The sequence below is a fragment of the Rhinoderma darwinii genome, chromosome 2 (genome assembly GCF_050947455.1).
Source record: "Rhinoderma darwinii isolate aRhiDar2 chromosome 2, aRhiDar2.hap1, whole genome shotgun sequence".
Lineage (NCBI taxonomy): Eukaryota > Metazoa > Chordata > Amphibia > Anura > Rhinodermatidae > Rhinoderma > Rhinoderma darwinii.
In genome coordinates this window covers 300,623,605-300,647,735 of record NC_134688.1, presented here as the reverse complement: position 1 = coordinate 300,647,735, position 24,131 = coordinate 300,623,605, and the positions used below count along the sequence as shown (strand labels likewise).

The window sequence follows — 24,131 nt, the reverse complement described above, 5'->3', positions numbered from 1 at the left end:
AAAACAAAGATTCTGGTGTTGTTTTTCATGTTTGTTTTTTTTACAGCGTTCACCGTGCGGGATAAATTACATAATAGTTTTGTAGTTTGGGTCGTTACGGACGCGGCGATACCAATTATGCATAGTTTTTTAAATTTTTACGTTTTTTCCCATAATAAAAGACTTACTATGGGAAAAAAGTCAGTTCAGCTTTATTTTTATTTGAAAAGTGTGTGTTTTTATTGTTGTACAATATTTTTATTAACTTTTTTTACTTTTTTGACTTGTCCCGATGCCCCGATCGCTACTTTAATACACTGCACTACATACGTAGTGCAGTGTATTAGCGCTGTCAGTTATTCACTGACAGCAAGCCTATGAGGACACGCCGCAGGCGGGTCCTCATCGGCTCCCGTACAAGGCAGACTCGGACGCCATTTTCTGGAGTCCGCAATATTGAGTGCAGCATCTGAGGGGTTAATCTGCCGGATCGGAGAATAACTCCGGTCCTGGCAGTTACAGGAGGGTGCCAGCTGTATAATACTGCTTCTGAGCCCGCACCATCACTGCGACATAACTGTACTGCGCTTTGCGGGAACACCTTCCCGGCAGCGCCGTATATATACGGCGGATGTTGGGAAGGGGTTAAAGTGATCCTATTTTTCACTGAACTTGGAGTGCTGTCATGTGTTTTGGATTTTTGCTGGCTACTTGGGACACTGGTCGTGTGTCTGAACAAGAACCTGTGCACCCGATACTGAGAAATTTGTGCTGCTTCTGCTTTGCTTTATATATATATATATATATATATATATATATATATATATATATATGTATATATATGTGTGTATATATGTGTGTGTGTGTGTGTGTGTGTGTGTGTGTGTGTGTGTATACACCGGGTGGTTGCAAATTATTATGCACATTGGATTTACGTGTCATAAACATTTAATTATTAGTTTTTCAATTAAACTCATGGATCATTGTAATCAATCTCAGACACCTGTGATAATTAGATTGCCAGGTGTATCCAATCAAAGGAAAACTACTTAAGAAGGACGTTCCACATTATTAAGCAGGCCACAGGTTTCAAGCAATATGGGAAAAAAAAGGATCTCTCTGCTGCCGAAAAGCGTGAAATAGTGCAATACCTCGGACAAGGTATGAAAACATTGGATATTTCAAGAAAACTTAAGCGTGATCATCGTACTGTGAAAAGATTTGTGGCTGATTCAGAGCACAGACGGGTTCGTTCAGATAAAGGCATAATGAGGAAGGTTTCTGCAAGACAAATTAATAGGATTAGGAGAGCAGCTGCTAAAATGCCATTGCAAAGCAGCAAACAGGTATTTGAAGCCGCTGGTGCCTCTGGAGTCCCACGAACCTCAAGGTGTAGGATCCTCCAGAGGTTTGCAAGTGTGCATAAAGCTATTATTCAGCACCCCTAAACAATGCTCACAAGCAGAAACGGTTGCAGTGGACTCAGAAATACATGAAGACTAATTTTCAAACCGTGTTGTTTACTAATGAGTGCCGTGCAACCCGGGATGGTCCAGATGGATGGAATAGTGGATGGTTGGTGAATGGCCACCATGTCCGAACAAGGCTGCGACATCAGCAAGGAGGTGGCGGAGTCATGTTTTGGGCTGGAATCATGGGGAGAGAGCTGGTAGTCCCCTTTAGGGTCCCTGATGGTGTGAAAATGACCTCTGCAAAGTACGTAGAGTTTATGACTGACCACTTTCTTCCGTGGTACAAAAAGAAGAACCGTGCCTTCCGTAGCAAAATTATCTTCATGCATGACAATGCACCATCTCATGCTGCAAAGAATACCTCTGTGTCATTGGCTGCTATGGGCATAAAAGGAGAGAAACTCATGGTGTGGCCCCCATGTTCCCCTGACCTCAACCCTATTGAGAACCTTTGGAGCATCCTCAAGCAAAATATCTATGAGGGTGGGAGGCAGTTCACATCATAACAGAAGCTCTGGGAGGTTATTCTGACATCCTGCAAAGATATTCAAGCAGAAACTGTCCAAATACTCACAAATTCAATGGATGCAAGAATTGTGAAGGTGATATCAAAGAAGGGTTCCTATGTTAACATGTAACTTGGCCTGCTAAGTTTTTTTTGATTGAAAGAGCTTTTGATTTCTGTAAATATGACCTCCTGATGCTGCAAATTCAGCAAATTACCATTTTAGTTCTCTTTACACCCTTTAAAATGTTTTGATCTCTATTGTGCATAATAATTTGAGTTTTTTACTTCTAAAAAAAATCTGTTATCATTAGGAGATTTGTTCAATAAAATTCGTATTATACTCCAACGGTTGATGGCTTGAAGATTATACTGACTGTCATTTGCATCGACTATTTAGGAAAATCAGCGAAAAATAACATTTGCATAATAATTTGGAACGCGGTGTATATGGGAAGGTGTCCATTGCCGATAGAAATTAATGAGTCAGTATTTTCTCCACAATTACGGATCCGTAATTGCGGATAAAAATTACAGTCTTGTGGATGAGGCCTTACAGGTCTGCTCTCCGCAATCTAATTCTGGTTTTGGCTTAAAAAAATGCATGCAAAATCTGCATAAAATTTGCAGTGTGTGAAGAAAGCTTTACTGTCAACACCAAAATGTCACCATTTGAAAGACACATTCTTAGGCGAAAGGTGTGCGTTTTGCGCGTGCAAAAAATGCAGCGTTTTTTGCGTGTTGCAGTTCCGTGTGTCATCAGTGTTTGGTGTGTGGCTGTGTGATTTTCACGCATATGCCATCCTTATGACACGCAGTTTTGAGGTTGAGAAAAAGAAATTAAGGAGGTAGTTTTATTTTTCCCTTCATTCCTTGATCTACTGTTGCGCGAATCACGCGCAGTACACGGAAGTGCGTCCGTGTGCCGCACGTGATTTTCACGCACCCATTGACTTCAATGGGTGCGTGATGAGCGAAAAATGCTCAAGTATAGGACATGTCGTGAGTTTTACGCAGCGGACACACGCTGAGTGGAAATCATGGACTGTCTGAACGGCCCCATTGAGTTACATAGGTCCATGCGAACGTGAACTACGCTCGTGTAAATAAGGCCTTAGGGTATATTCACACACAGTGTAAACACTGCAAAATTTCCATTCAGAAATGATGCAGCTTATTACAGAGGCAGCAAAGTGGATAAGATTTGAATAAATTTCATTCATACGCTGTGGTAAAAATTATGCAAAGAATACGTTGATAAATGGACTTGCGTTGCAGATTATAAAAATGCAGCATGTCAATTTATGCTGCGGATTTACTACGTATTTATTGCAGAATTTGCCCATTCAGTTCTATGGTGAAGTTAAATTTCGCATCAAAGCCATTATTTGTGGAATTTGCTTTGATTTATGCTGCGTATTCACAGCAAGTTGCCCTGGTAAAAAAAAATTTAAATAAGATTGGATTCACACAGGACGAAAATTATGCGGTTTCCCCCACATTTCCGCAGCAAAATCTGCATGTGTTACATGTCTATTATGCGGCAGATTTCACCCCTGCTACATTGAAAAGGATGAACATCCAATAAGCATGTTGCGGATTTGAAAATCTGCAGCACGCTCTGATTTCCGTTATTTTCTATGAGCCTGGACCTCAGAACACGGCCGTAATAAGACATGTCCGTTCTTCCTTCGGCCAGGCTCCTGGGTCATGCACGGACCGTGGAAACCACGGTCGTTTGCATGGGCCCATAGAAATTAATGGGGCCGCAATTCTCCCGTGGATTTTCGGGGGAATTACGGCCGCAAAAGCACGTTTGTGTAATGTCTGACTGCTTCAACTGTAACTAAACTCTTAAAAAACTTCTTAGATATTATAGTGACCTGTCAGAAGTATTAATCGGTGGGGGTCCGAGCACTGAGACCCCCACTGATCACTAAAATGAAGCGGCAGAATTGCTCGGATGAGTGCTGTGCAGCTTAGTTTCTGATCAGCTTTCCTCGGAAAGCCAAGCAGTTGGTGTATGGACTCATAGACTTTCTATTGAGCCCATACACCACTCCACAAAGAAATCCCGATCAGAAATTAAGTGGCACAGCGCTCACCCGAGCACTTCTGCAGCTTTGTTTTAGTGATCAGTGGGGGTCTCAGTGCTTGGACCCCACCGATCAAAACTTCTGACATGTCCCTATGACATCTCTTTAAAGGGAAGTTGTTATAATTTTTATTAGGAGTCCAGTGTTCACTTTTTCTGGCACACAAGACCTCCCAGATGCGCCAGAATTATTAATATCTATTAATGTTTATGGCCTGAAAAACGGCCGAAAATAGGCCGTGTGAACATACCCTTAGGTATCTTACAGTATATTGTCTGTATACTCTTTCTGGTATGCAGGGCATAAACATGTGACAATGGAAAGCATATATTTCTGCCAAATTTGGAAAAGCTTTATGGTGGATTTTTCTCGTATGTTGATCCACTCTTATTTCACATTACCGCTAGCCACGTACATATAATTAACCAGCGTTCTTTTTTTTATATTTTATAATAATATAAATATAAATTACTTTAATATGATATAATAATAATCTTAATAAATGATATTTTAGTATCCTAAAAAACAGCATAATTATATTTGTAAAATAACATTTATTTTACATTTCAACTTATAAGAATATGCCAATATACCTCATCAGCAATTGACTTTCTGAACTGTTTACTTAACTGGTTAAATGTTCTCCTTTTATTTGGCAATAGTATTACTTCTTGCAAAACAATGTCTAGACAAGAAAGTCAAATAGTGAGAGTGCATCAGAGTAACTGTTTCACCTCTTTCCTTGGGCCTCATGCCCACTTCAGTTATTTTCTTCAGGGTGCTATCCATTTTTTTAACTGATAGCACCCTGACACATTAATTTCAATGGGGCCATGCACACTTCCTTTTTTTTAACGGAACTGTGGGGCCGTTCCATCAAAACTAGGACAGGTCCTACTCCTGTCCGTTTTTGACAGAACAGTCTTGACCTTTTCACTGATTTAGTCTGTCGAACAACAGACTACACACGGAAGCCATCCGTGTGCGGCCCATGTTTCAAGGATCCGTCATTAGCGGCCGTTCAACGGCCGACGGATGTGTGTATGCAGCCTTAGTCTTCTGATTCAGAGCCGTGTCCCATATTCCTTTATTTATTTTATGTATCAATATCACTAGTAAAAAAACACTTCATTGCATTTCAAGGGTGTGCTATTGTTATTAAAATTACCTAGGGTGTTTGACACATAGCTACATGCCTAAGGCTCCTTTCACATTACCTTTAAAGTGTAACTAACTCACATGTCATAGTGACATGCCAGAAGTTTTGATTGGTGGGGGTCTGAGCACTGAGACCCCCACCAATCGCTCAAATGAAGCGGCAGATGCCGCATCGTGTCTGTTAGTTTTTTTCCGGAAAGTCGATGTATCGGGGTATGGACTTTCTATTTTCCGAAAAAAGCTGAACAGACACGAAGCAGCTGAGCGTTCACACGAGCGCTTCTGCAGCTTTGTTTGAGCGATTGGTGGGGGTCTCAATGCTCGAACCCCCATTAATCAAAACTTCTGACATGTCTCTATGACATGTTTTGTCAAACATTTAGTTACCCTTTAAAGAGGCTCTGTAACCAGATTATAAGTGCCCTATCCCCTACCTAATCTGATAATGCTGTAATGTAGATAACAACAGTGGTTTTTATTTAGAAAAACAATAATTTTTGAGCAAGTTATGAACAATTTTAGATTTATGCTAATTAGTTTTTTAATGCCCAACTGGGCATTTTATAACTTTTGACCAAGAGGGCGTTGTAAAGACAAGTGTATGATGCTGACCAATCAGCGTCATACACTTCTCTACATTCTGCCCAGTTGTACTCACAGCACAGCGTGATCTCACGAGATCCCGCTGTGCTGTCACATACACCCACAGTAACTACCGAAGTGTCTTGAGAGTGAATAGACATCGCCTCCAGCCAGGAGGCGATGTCTATTCACACTCCCGACACTTCGGTAAAGTTTCTGTGGGACTTACTCACAGCACAGCGTGATCTCGCGAGATCATAACGTGCTGGAAAATTATCGTTTTTCAAAATAAAAACCACTGTTGTTATCTACATTACAGCGCCTATCAGATTATGTAGGAGATAGGGCACTTATAATGTGGTGACAGAGCCTCTTTAAGCTACATTTACCTCAATTCCATCAGAGGAAGTGACAAACGAAAGTCCAAACGGAAGGTATCGCTTCCGTTAGAATTACCATTGACTTCAATGGTAATTCTTTTGTTTCAGAAGCATTCCGTTTGCCTCCGTTCGCTAGGTTTCTGGTTTTTTTCATGGAAGCAAAAGTGCTGCAACCTACACTTTTGCTTCCATCAAAAAAACCGAACCCTAGCGAACGGAGGCAAACTGAATGCTCTATTCACACGATAGGGTCCGAGTGTTGGCTAATACAAATGGCTGTTTTGATCCGTTTTTCTCAGCCATTTTGCATATGTTTAGTTTCTGGCTGTACTTCTGTTTTTAACGGCCAATTTTTAATCAGTTTTTTTCACTGTACGTTTTAAAAGCGGTTGAATTTAATTTGCCAATTTTAGACAAATGCCACACACAGCCCTCTGTAGATAATGGCACACATTGGCCTCTGTAGATAATGCCACACACTGCCCTCTGTAGATAATGCCACACACTGCCCACTGTAGATACACAAACCCCCCACCCCACAAATGCAATGCTACACACCTCAGCAAGTCCGAATAGCAAAACTCCTCCTCCCAACATGTACACTGCACTGTGGAGGAGGAGGGAGCGAGCGGCGGAAGACACGGTTGTCGCTCGGAACAACAGGAATCATTAACAACAGGAATCTCCTTTATATCCCATCTTATAAAGAAGAAGAGGGGTCCTATATACGCTATGCAAAAGAAAAAACTGGGAAAGACTATACATTTCACTCCGAGATGTGCTAGGCACCGACTCCAGAATGTCCTGCCAAACCTCGTCAGCAATCTGACCTAGATCTCTTTCCCACCTTTCCTTTATATTAAGAGGCCGAGTTTTAAGAGTGGATTCTAGTAGAGACCCATACAACAAGGAGATTATACCCTTAGTGTGTCCCGGTTGTGCTAGTACCATGATAAAAGTATGAAAGGACTGGACTATCGGGAGAAGTCTATTCTGTACAACATAGGCATGCCGAAGCTGCAAGTACTGATAAAAACTAGATCTAGGCAGATCAAATTGCTCCTGAAGGTCTTCAAATGTACGAAACACCCCATCCGAAAAAAGACTCTGAAGGGTTCTAATACCTTTGCGCTGCCACTCTTCAAACCCTACTAATTTATCAAATTCTTTATAAAGAGTATTTGTAATGGCAGGAAGGAGGTGAAGGGAAAGTGAGCCCTAATCTACCCACCGCCCTGTCCCTGCCTACTTGCAACGACCCGCCCTAGGCGACGAGGTACAACTGGGCGGCGGTCCCTACGCTGTCTAAGTGCACAGGAAAACAAACAGGGAACACGCAAGGGAAGGGGCAGTAGCCACGGAACGCCACGAGGAAACGGAGCGGCGAACGAACAGTCAGGACCAGGACGAAGTGAGTACACCCGAGCGGGCACGGAGACAGAAGCAAGCCAGGGGCAAAGCAAAGCAGGTCAAGCAGAACTGCAGCAAGGCAGAAGCACGGCAGAAGCAGGCTGGAGCAAGCAGCAGTGGGGCCAGGAATCCAAAAGAATTACAAGCACTGAGGGAGAGAACAGGGCAGGTAATAAAGGACAGGGGGCGGAGCTAACTCCGACAGACCAGGCCGCGATAGGCTCTCCCACTCCTGAGCCTGCCACCCTGGTTGGTGGGAGATGGTGTCAGTCGAACAGGTCTGGCCTCAGGTGTGGATTGATTAATCCCAGGAGTATACCTAGATGAAGTACCTGGCAGATCCCTAACAGTACTCCCCCTTTTATGAGGGGCCACCGGACCCTTACTAAGGGGACCCGGTTTAGTGGGGAAGAGAAGGTGGAACCTCCTGATCAATACCCCAGCGTGAACATCACGGGCAGGTACCCAAGTCCTCTCCTCCGGCCCGTATCCTCTCCAATGGACCAGGTACTGGAGGGAGCCCTGGACCATCCTACTGTCCATAATCTTGGCCACCTCGAATTCCACCCCCTCAGGGGTGAGAACGGGAACAGGAGGTATCCTCGAGGGGGGCCAGGACGGGGAGCAGCGTTTAAGGAGGGAGGCATGGAAGACGTCATGTATGCGAAAGGATGGGGGGAGCTCCAGACGGAAGGATACAGGGTTGAGGACTTCAATGATCTTATAAGGTCCAATAAATCGGGGAGCAAACTTCCTGGACGGGACCTTAAGGCGCAAGTTCCTGGACGACAACCAGACCAAATCCCCGACGACAAACCGGGGGTTAGCAGAACGTCTACTATCCGCCTGAATCTTTTGTGCGCTCTGGGACGCCTCTAGGTTCTTCTGAACCTGGGCCCAGACAGTGCACAGTTCCCGATGAACATCCTCTACCTCAGGATTATTGGAACAACCAGGGGAGACGGAGGAGAACCTTGGGTTAAACCCGAAATTACAGAAAAACGGGGAGACCCCTGACGAGTTACTGACCCGGTTATTCAGGGAAAATTCAGCAAGGGGAAGGAATGAGACCCAATCGAATTGACAGTCAGAGATGAAACACCTTAAATATTGTTCCAGGGATTGGTTGGTCCTTTCCGTTTGGCCATTAGTTTCGGGATGGAAGGCGGAGGAGAAGGACAGATCAATCTCCAACTTTTTACAAAAAGCTCTCCAAAATAAGGAAACAAATTGTACCCCTCTGTCAGAAACGATATTGACTGGGGCCCCATGGAGACGCAGGATGTGTTTCACAAACAAAGAAGCTAACGTCTTGGCGTTAGGTAGCTTCTTAAGGGGCACAAAGTGGCACATCTTGCTGAAGCGGTCGACTACCACCCACACCACCGACTTGCCCTGAGATGGAGGCAAATCGGTGATAAAATCCATGGAGATATGGGTCCAAGGTCTCTGGGGAACGGGCAAGGAACGTAGTAGGCCCGCAGGTCGGGACCTAGGGGTTTTGGACCTAGCGCAAACCTCACAAGCGGCGACGTAAGCCCTAACGTCTTTAGGCAACCCAGGCCACCAATAGTTTCTGGTAATGAGGTGTTTGGTGCCCAAGATGCCAGGATGACCAGATAGAGCGGAGTCATGGTTTTCCCTGAGTACCCTCAGCCGGTATTGCAGGGGAACAAACAGTTTGTCCCCAGGGACGTTCCCGGGAGCTGCACCCTGATCAGCCGCGATATCAGAAGCTAAATCAGAATCCGTGGCAGAGACGATTATACCAGGGGGTAAAATACAAGCAGGATCCTTCTCGGAAGGAGGATTTGCCATGAAACTACGTGACAGAGCATCAGCCTTAATATTCTTGGACCCAGCCCTATAGGTAACCAAGAAATTAAATCTGGTAAAGAATAGTGCCCACCGAGCTTGTCTAGGATTAAGCCTCCGGGCCGATTCTAGGAAAACCAGATTCTTGTGATCCGTAAGGACCGTTACCTGGTGTCTGGCCCCCTCCAGGAAGTGCCGCCACTCCTCAAAAGCCCATTTAATGGCTAGAAGTTCGCTGTTGCCAATATCATAGTTACTCTCCGTGGGCGAAAACTTCCTAGAGAAGTAAGCACAGGGGCGGAGATGGGTGAGGGAGCTGGTACCCTGGGACAAGACGGCCCCCACTCCCACCTCGGAAGCGTCAACCTCCACAATAAATGGCTCCTCTTGGTTGGGCTGAATCAGCACGGGGGCCGAGATAAAGCACTTCTTGAGAGTCTCAAAGGCCTGGACGGCCTCAGGGGGCCAATGGAGGACATCAGCACCCTTGCGGGTAAGGTCCGTAAGAGGCTTAGCGACGACCGAGAAGTTGGCAATAAATCTCCTGTAATAGTTGGCGAACCCTAAAAAACACTGTAACGCCTTAAGGGAGGCAGGTTGGACCCATTCCGCCACAGCCTGAACCTTGGCAGGGTCCATGCGGAATTCATGAGGAGTGAGGATTTGCCCTAAAAATGGTATCTCCTGTACCCCAAAGACACATTTTTCAGTCTTAGCAAACAGATTATTCTCCCGAAGGACCTGGAGCACCTTCCTGACATGCTCCACGTGGGAGGACCAGTCCTTGGAAAACACCAGTATGTCATCAAGGTACACAACAAGAAAATTACCCAGGTACTCTCTCAGGATTTCATTAATAAAATTCTGGAAGACAGCAGGGGCATTACACAACCCAAAGGGCATGACCAGGTATTCGAAATGACCCTCGGGTGTGTTGAACGCAGTTTTCCACTCATCCCCCTCTTTGATGCGGATAAGGTTATATGCCCCCCGTAGATCGAACTTAGAAAACCATTGGGCTCCCTGAACCTGATTAAAAAGATCCGGAATCAAAGGAAGTGGGTACTGGTTCCTTACGGTGACCTTATTCAGGTTACGATAATCAATGCACGGCCTAAGACCACCATCCTTCTTCCCCACGAAGAAGAAGCCAGCACCTACAGGAGAAGTCGAGGGGCGAATGAAACCCTTGGCCAGGCATTCTTGGATATACACCCTCATAGCTTCACGTTCAGGACATGAAAGATTAAATATCCTACCCTTAGGAAGCTTGGCACCAGGCACCAAATCGATAGCGCAATCGTAATCTCTATGGGGGGGCAACACCTCGGAGGCCTCCTTAGAAAACACATCGGCGAAGTCCTGAACAAACTCAGGAAGCGTGTTTACCTCCTCCCGGGGAGAAATAGAGTTAACAGAAAGACATGACATAAGACATTCATTACCCCATTTGGTGAGATCCCCAGTATTCCAATCAAACGTGGGATTATGCAACTGCAACCAGGGAAGGCCTAAAACCAGATCAGACGATAATCCCTGCATTACCAGTACAGAGCACTGCTCCAAATGCATGGAGCCAACCAGGAGTTCAAAAACAGGAGTATGCTGAGTAAAATAACCATTAGCAAGGGGAGTTGAGTCGATTCCTACTACAGGGATAGGATAAGGTAAATCAATACAAGGCATCTTTAGAGACATAGCAAATTCCACAGACATGATATTAGCAGATGAGCCAGAATCCACGAAGGCACTGCCCGTGGCAGACCGGCCAGCAAACGAGACCTGAAAGGGAAGCAAAATTTTATTGCGTTTCACATTAACGGGAAATACCTGTGCGCCCAAGTGACCTCCCCGATGATCACTTAGGCGCGGAAGTTTTCCGGCTTCTTATTCTTGCGCCTGGGACAGGTGTTCAGTAGATGCTTGTCGTCCCCACAGTAGAAGCAGAGACCATTCATTCTGCGAAACTCCCTACGTTGTCGAGGGGACATGGAGGCCCCGAGTTGCATAGGTACCTCCGAGTCCTCCGTGGAGGGGCGAGGAGACGGGACCTCGGGGGGGGATCGCAGAAACGTCAGAGGGGAGCACACTGAAGCGTTCTAGCTGACGTTCCCTGAGACGTCGGTCAAGTCGTACTGCTAGGGCCATAACCTGGTCAAGGGAGTCAGACGAGGGGTAGCTAACCAGCAGATCCTTCAGGGCGTCAGATAATCCTAACCTAAACTGGCACCTTAGGGCCGGATCGTTCCACTGAGAAGCTACGCACCACTTCCTAAAATCAGAACAGTATTCCTCAACCGGTCTCCTACCCTGACGTAAGGTCACCAGCTGATTCTCGGCTAAAGCAGTCCTGTCAGTCTCGTCGTAAATGAGTCCGAGGGCAGAGAAAAAACGATCAACAGAGGAAAGTTCAGGGGCGTCAGGAGCCAAGGAGAAGGCCCACTCTTGGGGCCCTTCCTGGAGTCGGGATATGATGATACCCACCCGCTGGTTCTCGGAACCTGAGGAGTGGGGCTTTAGGCGGAAATACAGTCTGCAACTCTCCCGGAAGGAGAGAAACGTCCTACGGTCCCCTGAGAACCGGTCAGGTAACTTGAGGTCGGGTTCTAGAGGTGAGGTGAGGGGTACTACTAAAGCAGCGTCACCCTGATTGACCCTTTGGGCCAGGGCCTGGACCTGTAGGGAGAGGCCCTGCATCTGCTGGGTCAGGGTCTCAAGGGGGTCCATGATAGCGTCAGCGTAGGAGAAATGGTAGACTAGGTAAGGGCTTGTAATTATGTAATGGCAGGAAGGAGGTGAAGGGAAAGTGAGCCCTAATCTACCCACCGCCCTGTCCCTGCCTACTTGCAACGACCCGCCCTAGGCGATGAGGTACAACTGGGTGGCGGTCCCTACGCTGTCTAAGTGCACAGGAAAACAAACAGGGAACACGCAAGGGAAGGGGCAGTAGCCACGGAACGCCACGAGGAAACGGAGCGGCGAACGAACAGTCAGGACCAGGACGAAGTGAGTACACCCGAGCGGGCATGGAGACAGAAGCAAGCCAGGGGCAAAGCAAAGCAGGTCAAGCAGAACTGCAGCAAGGCAGAAGCACGGCAGAAGCAGGCTGGAGCAAGCAGCAGTGGGGCCAGGAATCCAAAAGAATTACAAGCACTGAGGGAGAGAACAGGGCAGGTAATAAAGGACAGGGGGCGGAGCTAACTCCGACAGACCAGGCCGCGATAGGCTCTCCCACTCCTGAGCCTGCCACCCTGGTTGGTGGGAGATGGTGTCAGTCGAACAGGTCTGGCCTCAGGTGTGGATTGATTAATCCCAGGAGTATACCTAGATGAAGTACCTGGCAGATCCCTAACAGTATTTCCCCAAATAGGGGAATAAGGAGTGTACCCCAATATCCCCACCAGAGCCTTTGCTCTATCCCAGACGTTATAGATCATAGCTAATGTAGGAAAATCTGTCCTCCTTTCTCCCAGTCGCCCAGATTCCAGAACCAATAATAACAGTTTCTCACCAGTAACCACACTAATTAACTTCCCCACTGTAGTACAGGGTATCTCAGCTCCCCACCCTCTGATATGTTGCAAATGAGCAGCAATATAGTACAGACACGGGTTTGGTACCGCTAGCCCCCCATCCTCCTTTGGCCTTTGCAGGGTTTCCATACGAATCCTTGGAACGCCTTTTTTCCATATCAGATCCCGAAATATTCCTATAATTTTATGAAAAATTCTTTGGGGTAGCCATACCGGGGCGTTATGCAATAAGTATAATATCTGAGGCATAAATATCATTTTGGAAAGGTTGGCTCTACCCACCACACTAAGTGGAATTTTGCAGCATGCTGTCGTCTTACTCTAGAGCTTACGTATCAACGGGTCAATATTGAGAGACTCAATGTAATGTCGGGGTAGGGAGACAGACAGGTGAGCCCTAATCTACCCGCCACTCAGTCCCTGCCTACTTGCACGGCTCGTCCTAGGCGACGGCGTACAACTGGGCGACGGTCCCTACGCTCAATATGTGCACGACAGACAAACAGACAAGGGTACACAGAGGCTAAGGGAAATGGGGCAGTTGCCCACGGCAACACCGTGAGCAACAAGAGTAGTGAACGAGCCGAGTCAAACCAGGAGTGTACGAGGTACCAAACGCAGAGCAGGAGAGTAGTCAGTAAAGCCAGGGTCAAAATAAAGCAGAGGTCAATTTTAATAGCAGGAACAGGAGAGCCAGGAATCGAGAGAGAATCACAGGCAGAGGACAAGCAGCAGATGAAGGTATAAATAGACAGAGGGCGGGAGCTAGAACCGTCTGGCCAGGCTGTGATAGGTTCTCCCACTCCTCAGCCTACCAGCCTGAATCGTAGCAGATCGAGTCACTCTATCAGACCTAGGCACAGATGCAGACTGATTAACCACGGGCGTCGACACAGAAGCTGTGTCTGGTAGATCCTTTACACTCAAAATCCAGAATTCTGTCACTAACATGTATTCCAAGATATTTAAACCGGGATACCCTTTGCAATTGCCCTGTGGCATCCTCCACCCCAGGGGATTGGGGTCCCACTAACAAAAGAGAGGATTTCGTCCAATTGATAGTTAAGCCTGATAAAGAACCAAACCTATCAATTATGCGCATAACATGCCGTAAGGACACTGGCCAATTACTCAAGAACAGGAGCATGTCATCCGGATAAAGAGCAACTTTTTCATGTAACCCTTCATAACAAAACCCCCGAACCTTATCAGCTCTACAAATGGCAGCCGCCAATTGCTCAATGGCCAACGCAAATAAAAGGGGCGACAGGGGACACCCCTGTCTCGTTCCTCGATACAAGGAGAATGAAGGCGAGAGTAACCCATTTGCTCGAACCCGGGCTTTGGGTGCAGCGTACAATAATTTCACCCAAGCTATAAACCCCCCCAAAGCCAAATCAATTCAAGGTATACCATAAGTACTGCCATTCCACGCTATCAAAAGGTTTCGCTGCGTCCAAGAAAGCCACTGCCCTGGCCTCCCCCGCCATCCGAGGCATCTGAAGATTCACATATAATCTGCTCAAATTGACAGTCGTTGACTTATTGGGCATAAACCCTGCCTGATCCTGATGTACCACCCGTGTGACCACCTTAGAGAGTCTATTATCCAAAATCTTAGCTAGAATTTTCACATCAACTGTCAAGAGCGAAATATGCCTGTAGGACTCAGGCAGTCTAACATCTTTATCAGGCTTGGGTATTACAATGATAACGGCATCGTTCATGGAGTCCGGCAGCCAACCCCTATCTAGAGCCGATTGATACAACTTAAGCAATTGTTCCATCAGAGGTCGAGTATACAATTTAAACACCTCGGCTGGCAGGCCATCCGTACCAGGGGACTTCGCATTAGCCATTGAGGCCAGTGCCTCCTCTACCTCCTCCAGAGTCAATGGAGAATCTAGTTGCACCGCAGCTTCGGGAGACAAGGAAGGGAGAGAGAGACCCTCAAAGAACGCCCCTAGCTCCCCTCGAGAGGGATCAGTCCTAGACTGATATAAAGATGAATAAAAATCTTTTAACACTTCCAGAATCTGCTGGGGGTCATCTACCAAATTCCCTGCCCCCAAGTAGAGTTCCCTAATATGCGAATTATCCTGTTTAGCCCTAGAGATTACTGCCAATAAATGACCCGCTTTTTCCCCCTCGTCAAATTATTTCTGTTTCTGAAAAAAACTTTTGTGTCCTGTTTTGGTGAGTAGATATTGATTAAGAAGATCCTGTGCCTTACTAAGCCTCTCCCCGCTACCTCCCCATCATTAGCAACCAGATTGTCCTCCGCCTAATGCACCTCTAGCCTCAGAGCCGCCTCCTTAGTCCTAGAAATAGCCTTTACTTTGTTAACTTCCCTAATTAGAGCCTCTCTCAGAAATGCTTTCATGGCATCCCATAAAAACTAAAGATGAGGCCGATCCATCATTAGAGCTGAAAAATTCACGGAGCTGATCCGATATCGATACTCTACTTCATATTAGCTGGAGCCAGTATGGGTTAAAGCGACATAATCCCAGGGATCTACATGATGCTGGAGCAAACTTCAAAGAGACTCTAAGGCTATGTTCACACTGAGGTTTTTGACAAGTTTTTTGACGCGGAAATCGCGCCGCAAAACTCGTCAAAACGGGCCGAAAATGCCTATCATTGATTTCAATGGGCGGCAGAGGCATCTTTTTCCTGCGAGCGGTAAAACCGTCTCGCGAGAGAAAGGAGATACCCTATCTTTGGGTGCTTACGCCTCTGACCTCGCATTGACATCAATGGGAGGCAGAGAAAGCGTATTTCACAGCGTTTTATGGCCGTGGCGCTCAATGGCCGCGGGCGAAAAACGCCGCAAAACTCTGCCGATTTGCAGGGAGAGGAAAATCTGCCTCAAACTTCCAAACGGAATTCAGTGCCATATATGGACAGTGATGTCAGAGGGAGAGGCATCCCAGGCAGAGTGCTACAAGCGGCTCTGCTCTGGGACTCCTTCTCTGGGAAGCCCCTGACATCACTGTCCATATATGGACAGTGATGTCAGGAGGAGAAAAGGAGTCCCAGGCAGAGTGCTAGCTCTGGGGGGGGGGGGGAGGCTGTGTAGCACTACCAGGGAGGGTGGCTGTGTGGCACTACCAGGGAGGGGGGCTGTGTGGCACTACCAGGGAGGGTCCCTGGGTGCCCCTCAGTTTTCATAACCAGTCAGATACAACATAGCAGCAGGCTAGCATTACTAGGGTTGGAAGGGCCACGGTTTCTGTCCTTTTCCAGTTTAATAATAGCAGCCTGCGGCCGCCCAGTGGCCCACCATCACTACAGATGGTCGGGTACTGGATCATACCCGGCTCTTCCGGGTATAGCTAGTGGCGGTGGGTACCAGGGTAATAATGGGGGTTAGTACTAGCCTTTTCAATGGCTAACATTAAGCCCTGTCTTAGTAATAGACGCTGTCAATCAGCCAGAAACCATTACTAAGGCAGTAGTAATTTAAGTTTAAAAAAAGGACACAAAAAAAATATTTTATGGAAATAAAAAAAAACCCACACAATCCTCGTTACCCAATTTATTGAGAATAAAAAAAACGCTGTAGTGAAAGTAGTCTTAGAATCCGAAGTAGCCCAACAACCGAACCTGTAAAAAAACCACAAACACACAAAAAAAACACATAAAAAAGCAAAACATTTATTATTACCTCTCCTGGGACCAGTGCTGTTGCCGCAATGTCAGCGAGCTGGGCCATATATCTAAGCCTATTGTCACTGCTGTGGGGTATACGGACCCACTGAGCCTCTCCGCTGTAGTGGAGAAGAGGCTGATCAAACAATGTCTATTATAGTCTCTATGGGTAACGAAGTCAATAATAGTCTCTGAGGAAGCATACTTGTAGGAAGATGGCACTGACACAGGACACTGGACTTGGCATAGACACTGGAGTAGTGTAGTCGTCTTAGAACCTTGGACTGAAAAGGGCACCGGACACAGATGGTAACCTCGTCACGGACACTCGGTTTGGAACAGGCAACGGACATTGGCGTAGTGTAGTCGTCTTGGCACGGGCGCCAGACACAGATGGTAAACTCGTTACGGACACTCGGCTTGGCACAGACACCGGACACACATGGTGAACTCGACTCGGACTCTGGTCTTAGCACTGGAACTAAACATAGATACTGGATCCGGAATAGAGCTAAGGAACCATTTGCAAGACAAACATAGGTAGACACAACATTGCTCAGGCAAGGTGGAAGTGGACAGATTACTTCTAAAGTTCCGTGTGAACTGGGATTGCACTGGGACAACTTTACTGGTGCGTGCGCTATCCCTTTAAGACCCAAAACAAGTGCGCGCACCCTAGTAGAAGCAGCGGGGAGATGCAGCAGTGTGTGCTGGCATATCTAGGGAAGGAGATGCCGGCAAGTCCTGAGAGCCCTGCGGTCATGGCTGCCAGTAAGTGGCGAATCCCAGCGGACAGCAACCGCGAGCATTACACCTATCATATGTGGTAAAGTCTAAAGGGTCGTAGTGCTATAGATATGCAGTCTCCCATACAGTATATATATGTATAAATATATATATATATATATATATATATATATACATACAGTCGAGTCACATTATTATGACCACCTCCTTCTTTTGACATCGGCAGCGCGTAGCCCATAAAAGAAGTGATGTGTTGTGGGCTGGCGTGGTGGGTATATAAGGTGTGCGATGGGCTCAGGGCCGCCATCAGGAATTTCTGGGCCCCATACAGCCAAGATGTCTGCCCCCCCCCCTCCATTACTGGGGGTGGGCAACGGAAATTGTGGCACTCACGTTTGTACGTTATTCGCATTAACTGATTTTGGTGCTGACGTCAATTACAGTGAAGGAAACCATGGAGCCGGCAGTGACCGGTTAATGCTCCGGATTTTGATCTATTTAGCTAAAACGTATCCGACAGTATGGCATACAGTGGGATACGTCGCCTGGGGAATGGCCCAGGGGAAACTACCGAAGTTACTGCCCATGAATAGAGCTGGAGCCTTCTACTAGCGCTCAGCCCAGGGAATATGGTGCTTTTCCTGATGTCCATATACGTAAAGTGACGTCCGAAGCTTTGCAAAGCCTGAGTACACGGCCGGAGTGTCGGCAACACTCTGTCCAGGGATTCCGGCCCTGGAGAATCCCCTGATGTCACTTTACATATATGGACAGTGATGTCAGGAGATTTCCCAGGGACAAAGTCCGCGGGTAGAGCAATTGTGATGCTGCCTGGGGACTCCGGAATAACAAAGTCTACTACGCCATTTCATCCTTCAAAAATAAGGTAAACCGACGTCCACCAGCCCGACGGAGGCTAAAAGGACATAATGGAGCCCTGTGAATTATCGTCTACGTTGTTTATACTGAAAGGTAGGAGATTTCCTGACGTTCACGATAAACTTAGGGCAACAACATGATGTGAAGGGGGAAGGGAGGGGGAAGCGCTCGTGAGGATGTAAGGAGCACTAATGCTCCGCTCTTACGTTGCCATTAAAGTTCAATGTGTTTTTCCACAGCAAAAATCTGAGGCTTTCCCTTTGATTCCTGGCTGACATGCTGCAAGCGTGTAGCAGATCCGCACGAGAATAAGGCCTTGTTCACACAGTTTTTTTTTGCCACAAAACATCCGAAATCGCCTCCTATTGATTTCAACGGGAGGCGAAGGCGCTTTTTCCCGCGAGTGGAAAAAACGCTCGCGAGAGAAAGAAGCGACATGCCCTTTCTTCAGGCATTTCCGTCTCTGACCTCCCATTGACATCAATGGGAGGCAGAGAAAGCCTGAAGGAATTTCAAGGCAGATTTTTCTGCCTGCAAAATACTGTGTGAACAAGGCCTAAGTCCCAGTGTCATTAAAAGATGCTCATCCTCGGGTTTTCCATGTAATATAAGTCGCATGCTACTTATTGCTGTGGCGGATTTCTTTTCATGGTGCGGACAAAAATACACGTGGAAAATTTTTCACAGCATGTGAACTGGGTTGCGGAAACCTCATATGCATGGGATGCAGAATCAGCGACATGTCATCGGAATCCGTATCAAATCCAACATGTGTGAACGGGGCCTTAGTGGGAGTTAAAAAACCCTGTGTTAAGCCAAATGCACACGATACTTGTTACGTACAAATTTGTCGCAGGTATTTTCGTGCGGCAAATCCGCAGTGTAATACAGGACCAGCAAAGTAAATGAGATCAAGAAATCTCATTTACATGTCGCATTTTCTGCACAAAAATTGACCTGCGGTGCGTATTTGAAAATATGCGACATGTCACTTTATCTTGCGTTTCCGCTTGCGAATTGTTTCTGACTAGTTTAAAAAATAATAAAAAAATCTGCAGCATAAAACCTGCACCTATTTCCGCATCAAAAAGTAAAAACCGCACCTAAAAACGTATCAAAAAACGCACTATTAGGTGCAGATTTTACCTGCGGAATTACCTGCGGTTTTGATGCGGATTTTGTGCACCAGATCCCTCAATGTGTGCGTTACAGAATTTGCTGGGGATTTACAGCAAATTAACCCTTTATATTGTAAAGGATGAAATACGATACAATTCTGCAACATTAGGGTATGTTCACACAGCTTATTTTCGGCCGTTTTTCTGGCCGTAAACGTCCGAAATGTCAGAAGCAGAACGCCTCCAAACATCTGCCCATTGATTTCAATGAAAAAAAAAACGGCGTTGTGGGCCGACGGGCCGTTTTTTTTTACAACGGCCGCGTAAAAAAACGGTCGCGAAAAAGAAGTGCAGGTACCTTCTTCAGACGTTTCTGGAGCCGTTTTTCATTGACTATAGAAAAACAGCTCCAAAAACGGCCGTAAAAAACACTGCGAAAAACACGAGTTTGCTTAAAAAACTTCTGAAAATCAGGAGCTGTTTTCGCTTGAATATCTCCGTATTTTCAGACTGTTTTTGCTAATTGTGTGAACATACCCTAATAGGCATGCAGCTTATTTAACCCCTTCCCTCCTCAGCCATTTTCGGGATTTTAACTTTTGTTTTTTCCTCTCCACCCTCCAAAAGCTATCATTTTTTTTACTTGAGGGTTGTTTTTTGCGGTGCAAGTTGTAGTTTTTCATAGAGGCATTTATTGTACTGCATAATGTACTGGGAAGCTGAAAAAAATTTATTTGTGGGGTGAAATGCTGCACGTGCATGAGGTTTTGACAAACCCCATTCACATGAGTTGGGGCTTATTCAGACTAACGTGTTAATCATCTGTGTGAAGGACGTTTTTTTTAATGGCCGTCACACGGCTGCGTGTATTTCTATGGGGTTATTCACATGGTCGTTGCTCTAACAGACCGCGTGAAGGGCCTGTAAAAAAATAGGACATGTCCTATTTTTGTGCGTTTTCACGGATCCCTCAATAGACTCAAGTCTGTGAAAACGGGTCCCGCACGGCTGCAAATGGGCCACGAAAAACGGCCGTTCTTCACGTCTGATTTCACACACGTTGGTCTGAATATCGCCTTAGGCCTTATTCACACGAACGTGTCCATTTTGCACGCGCAAAAACCGCTGTGTTTTGCGCGCAAAAGTTCAGTGTGGCATCTGTATATGGTGCGTGATTTTCGCGCAGCCGGCATCATTATGACACTCTGTTTTGATGTTACAACACAGTAAAGAAGGAGGAGATTTTATGTTTCCCTTCACTTCTTTACCTACTGTAGCGCGAATCATGCGCGTCACCCGGAAGTGCTTCCGTGTGCCGTGCGCGATTTGCACGCACCCATTGACTTCAATGGGTGCGTGTTGCCTGAAACACGGGCAAGTATAGGACACGTCGTGAGTTTTACACAGCGCACACACGCTGCGTGAAATTCACTGACAGTCTGAACGGCCCCAACATAAGTCCACTAACATAAGTCCGTGCGACGTAATAAGTATCACGGACGTATAACACGTTCGTGTGAATAAGGCCTTATATTGTAATTTGTAGTGAATTTTCAGTGCGCAAAAATAGGAGGCAAGTAAGTGGCTTATTCAGATGTCCATGTTCAGTTTGTGATATACGGAGCGTGTATCGGCCATATTTCCCGGACCGACCACAGTTCAGGGAGCCGAGTTTCTAGCATCACAGTTATCTATGATCATAGTCCCTCTGTTCCCGTGGGAATACTGTCCCCGATCCCGTACTGAAAGCATCATTACAGTATGGGACAGTATTCCCGCGGAGAGGCAGGGACTCCCAGCAACACTGATAACTATGATGCTAGGAGTCCGGCTCCATGAATTGTGGTCAGCCTGTGAGATACAGCCGATACACGCTCCGTATATCACAGACCGAACGCGGCCGTCTGAATAAGGCCTTAGTCTAGTTACACAGTGCGGTGAAATCCCATTTTTTTGCCACAATTTTTGCAAAATCGCGGCAAAAACGTGATTTGACCGCACTGTGAGAATATAGCCTAAAAGCACTTTTCATGTCATGTATCCTTTTTTTATGCAATTTTTGTAATTGCGGCACAAATCACGCGGTTTTACCGCGATTTTTATATAATCGCAGAGAAACTGTGCCATTTTTGCGGCGATTACGAAAATCGTGGCAAAAAAAGGCTATAAACATTTTAACATACTTTATACATACTACAAATGGGTTCACCAAACCCTACTGCGTATAGGGCTCCGAAGCAGACGGATGGTCACTGCTCCTATGCTAACAATGGTGAATCGGTAAAAAATGGCTTCAATTTGCATGGCAGTATCGGATTTGGACCACCGATGATTGGCAAAGGGTTGAGTCACGAATTGTGGAGTAACCTTTCTGTCAGACCCCTTACATGAAGGGCAGCCTGTGTGTACATCGCGCTGTGCTCCACCACATACTTCACATTGCAGCAGTTCAGCGATGACAGCGACTCCCTCCGCCTCCTGCCCTCCTCCAGTCAATGAGAGACCCGCCCCCAGCACTCGGACCATGCGTCAGGGCACCGCCCCCTCTGCTTCCTATTGGTCACTATTATACGAGCAGCGCCTGAGTGTTGGCCGGTTCCCGGGGCGTGGCTGTGAGGTGAACGCACTGAGGTAACCCCGATCACACCACTCTTCTGCTGAGACTGGGAGGCATAGGGGGCGGGGCCTACTGTGAGTGGAGGCCGGCCTATGGGGGTTTAACCTGTGCTCAGACGCTACATTTAGCATCCTCTGTCCGTTCATTCATTGGCCGCTGTGTTGCTGCAGGAGACCCTTCCGCAGGTAAGTGTGTGGCGCCTGTCCTGTGTGGTAAATGGCTGCTGCGCCGGGAAGGGGAGGGAAGTATGTCATGAATGAATGAATGGGCTGGGAGATGCTGCGTGCTGGGTGCTGACAGGTAACAGTGCTTTGGCCCGTAGGTCTTTACATACGTTACCTGGTTGATACTGAATGAGGGATGTACTCCCTATTCTGTAGTTGTCACCGGCCGTTCATCTCTCGTATAAACAGGGTTGGCAATGTGAGGGAAGGACGGACGGTGTATATATATATATATATGTGTGTGTATTTATTATACATACACGAGCACATGGTGTCTGCTTGTCACGCCCGCTCGTCATACACGTCAGGTGCTGTGTGACTCATTGCAGCGCTGGAACCTGAGAGGGATCACTAAGCTCCCATGTAAACAGAAACTCGTTCGGTACATGGAGGGCTGAGCAGTCCCGTCCGATGAGCGCACTCACTGTTTATTGGTCTGATATGCTGGATGTCTGACACTGGGGTCCCAAGATCAGGGGGTGTCTGTCCCCCCATTATTGGGTAGAGGTGGCCTACATGGTCTCTTATAGTGGACCCCCACCGATCAGACATTAGTGGCCAATCTAATAGCTGTCATGCTATAGATGGCTTCAAGGCCTGGCCATTATATGACTTTGGTTACACAACTCAATTTTGTATAAAACATTTCTGCCGCCTCTGTGACATCTCCTCATACTAAAGTTAGTTGATAGTGACTGGCAGTGGCGTTCATTTTATTGTCCTTTGATGTTTCCAGAACACAATAGGGACATGCCACGCTGCATAGAGCTTCAGTCTGAGACCGGAATAAAGTTGCATTGAACGCGCGCAACAAAGTAGCGTGCACAACTTGGAAAAATCTGGATCCCACATCAAGTCACCAAGTCCTTGCTATGCCTGAATAATTTCTGATCCACGGAACATGTGGATGGATTTTATAATAGTGATACATACCTACGTGCATACTGTCTATTGTATTAATATTTTGCCGTGTGGGTTTATAACCCTAAGGACTAATGCACATGACCGTAGTGATCTTGCGGTCTGCAAAACCATGGATCCGTTGAGGACCATTTGTCTGCAAGTGCATCTGTGTGTCACCAGTATTCCTATCCGCAAAACAAAAGGAGGGCTGGAATTGGTCTCAACCCCTTAGGCCGGATTCACACGAGCGTGTGCGTTTTGCGCGTGCAAAAGGTACATAACAGCTCCGTGTGTCAGCCGCGTATGATGCGTGACGGTGATTTTTGCGCAGCCGCCATCATTATGACACTGTTTGTACACAGAAAAGCACGTGGTGCTTTTCTGTTTTCATTCATAGTTTTTACTGCTGTTGCGCGAATCACGCGCGTCACACGGAAGTGCTTTCGTGTGCTGCGCGTGATTTTCACGCACCCATTGACTTCAATGGGTGCGTGATGCGCGAGAAACGCACAAATATAGGACACGTCGTGAGTTTTACACAGCGGACTCACGCTGCGTGAAAATTACGGACTGTCTGAATGGCCCCATTGACTAACATAGGTCCGTGCGAGGCGCGTGAAAATCACGCGCGTTGCACGGATGTATGTCACATTCGTCTGAATGAGTCCTGAGTAGTACAGCAACCAAAACTCGGGACACGTCATTTTACTGTCTGTATTTGCAGATCATGTGATCTACTCAGGGGTTTTCCTGCCAATACAAATTGATGGCCTAGCCTCGGGATAGGCCATCAATAGCTGATGGGTCGTGGTCCGACTCCAGAGACCCTCGCCGATAAGCTATAAACTATAGTGCAGAATTCTGCGATATTGTTTCCAGGAAAACCACGGACACACCGACAGAACCCATTAAAATCAATGGGTTCAGTTGGCCGCCGGTGGTGTCCCTGGTGCAACGTAATTGGCGCTTCCGGTTTTTCCCTTCTGCTCCTCTTATGGATGGAGCAGAACAACGGAATGGCAGTCGATGTCGTGAACTCCTCCTAATTCCAGTTTTTTT

At 46.7% G+C, this 24,131-nt stretch overlaps 1 protein-coding gene and 1 long non-coding RNA gene across 4 annotated transcripts in view; one reads left to right on the top strand and one right to left on the bottom strand.

Moving 5' to 3' along the window:
- Positions 1–21,813, bottom strand: part of LOC142743104 (uncharacterized) — a 116,274-nt gene extending 94,461 nt beyond the window's left edge. Inside the window, exon 1 of the long non-coding RNA XR_012881497.1 lies at positions 21,762–21,813. This is a non-coding gene — a long non-coding RNA (uncharacterized LOC142743104). The remainder of the gene's footprint in view (positions 1–21,761) is intronic.
- Positions 21,814–22,005: 192 nt separating this feature from the next.
- The window catches only part of ACACA (acetyl-CoA carboxylase alpha), a 454,335-nt gene continuing 452,209 nt past the window's right edge, over positions 22,006–24,131 (top strand). For 2 of the 3 annotated variants that reach the window (XM_075853501.1, XM_075853500.1), the window contains exon 1: positions 22,007–22,130. The gene's annotated coding sequence lies outside the window, so the exon portion shown is untranslated. Of the gene's footprint in view, positions 22,131–24,131 lie in introns of all 3 variants that reach the window. The other variant, XM_075853502.1, reaches the window with a different exon arrangement.